The 2,234-nt window shown below is 34.8% G+C and overlaps 1 protein-coding gene across 1 annotated transcript in view; it reads left to right on the top strand.

Moving 5' to 3' along the window:
* Positions 1-2,234, top strand: part of LOC115427090 (storkhead-box protein 2-like) — a 78,153-nt gene that overhangs the window by 5,483 nt on the left and 70,436 nt on the right. The window lies entirely within an intron of this gene.

Genomic DNA, 2,234 nt, shown 5'->3' with positions numbered 1-2,234 from the left:
TTTACAAATTGCCTTACAAAAAAATGCCACATTACTATCTGAATATCTATTTCTTATTTCAGTAGTTTCTGTAAATATAGTCTGATCCATGTTTATCAGGCATACATACAAGTTTGTTTAAAAAAAACAAAACAAATTTGACAGAAATATTTTTAGACATTTGTGAGCACATGAGGCATTGTGAAATGGAAAATGACTAGCCCTATGAAGCTGAAGTTAAAAATATAACTTTTTTTCAGGTAGTAATGTGTACATTTGTAAAATTGTTACAGCTGTGTTTGTATGGCTTCGAACATGCATTTACATACGTGGTAAAATGCTTAAATGTAATTACCTATAAATAAAATGTTTAACTCATTCAGTTGCTTAAACCATAAAGTTCTATAACATACATCTTTGCATCATTTAAAACGATCTTCCATTGCTTGTTTTTATAATTCAATGCTTTCATTCATTTTCCAAACCACTTAATCCTTGAGAGTGTTGTGGGGATGCTGCAGTGGATTCCAGCTACCATTGGGTGAAAGTGGGGTACACCCTGGACATGTCTCCAGTTCATCACAGGAGACAAGGAAAACAACCATTTATTCTCACATTCACACCTGCAGACAATTTTGATTGGCCAGTGGCTTAGCACAATCACCTCACAGAAGAAAGGCTTGGGTCTTTCTGTGTGGAATTTGCATGTTGTCCCTGTGTCTGCATGGATTCTATCCAGGTACTCCGGCTTCCCCCCGCCATCCAAACCCATGTACAATTTCATGCTGATTAGAGACAATTATAGTGGTAAATGATTTATAAAAATGGACTATTAGTATTGAAACAAATAATAATTTTAATAATTTAATACTGAATAAAGGTGTATTTATTCATCACATTTTCAGTACTGTGAAGTTCTTCACATGCTTTGAAATGTTTCAACACATGCTGTTCAGGAGTCAAGTGTCCAGTCTCCATGACAAGAAACCATGCACAGTTTTCTTAAAAAATGCACTTATCACTCATCAACTCACTTTTCACTCATCAATATTCTTGGATATTTCTTCTTCATTTTTTTAATAAAATAGATTTAGTGTTAAATACAATAGGGCCTTTATTCATTACATCATTTTTACAGTCTTCTTCTTGTTTATGTTTCGATAGTGCAACGCTTCATATCATGGTGTATTACTGCCACCATCTGTGAGTGTCTGTAACTCATCAGTTTGCATCTCAGCACTATCAGCAGACATATGCGGCTCTTTATGAATATGCTTGTCCTTATACATACTTGAACAAAACAAAAACAGGACTTAGTCTTCTAAAACATTACAGAAGGATCAAGTATAGCATGTGATTCCATCTTAGAGAGGCTTCCGGTGCTGTTTTCACAAATGACCACCAGGGGACGACACATTGTGAGGCAGATGAGGCCCACTGATCTTAGTCACACACTGATATACTTGAGTAGTCACATGAAGCAAGTACACCTGACGGTACAACCAGACATTAGAAGATAAGCCCATCAGGATGTTATTTAAGGGTACAGTATGAAGGAAAGAATCACGTGAACAGTCAACTGGGGCTGTTGATATCAAAGTTTGAAATATAGGTTGATCAGGAACTGTCATCCAAATACAATTAACAATATTAATATCTATTCTGTTAACTTAATGTCATCAATATATTAGTCTATTAACTGGTTTAATTTTGTGGAAGAGTAAGGATCATTTATTGGGGTAGAATATTTTATTTTTATATATTATGAAGATGATTATTAGGGATGCATTGGTATATCAGCCAGACATAATAGCTGATGCAATCAGCCAGTGTTATATTAAGTTTTGTCGTATATATGCATGATTAAATCTGTGTTCTTTTACAGACAATATAATGGAAACTAAGTGTTAACAATTTTTTTTAAATCCTCATAATTAGGGCTGGGCGATATGGGAAAAACTCATATCACGATAATTTTTTTCATGTAAGTCTCCTTTTTATATATATGCCTGATCGTTGTCCGCAATTCAAAATGAGATTATCAGCACCAAAATAGGTTATTTCCAAATACTATTTCCAGCTTCCCTGGTCAGGTCGGACAAGACTGGACTGATTTACGGCAGACTTTCATCACTATGACAACACCACACTGACTGGCAGAGTTTAGTAGTAAGAAGTAAGCTGAATGAGTGAGGAGCAAGATCTGTCCTTTTTCCTAAAGAAAGGGATTACTTAGATTTGTTTTGTTGTAATGG

Source organism: Sphaeramia orbicularis, chromosome 10 (assembly GCF_902148855.1).
Source record: "Sphaeramia orbicularis chromosome 10, fSphaOr1.1, whole genome shotgun sequence".
Lineage (NCBI taxonomy): Eukaryota > Metazoa > Chordata > Actinopteri > Kurtiformes > Apogonidae > Sphaeramia > Sphaeramia orbicularis.
Note: the sequence above shows the minus strand (reverse complement) of the source record. Positions and strands in the feature narration are given on the sequence as shown.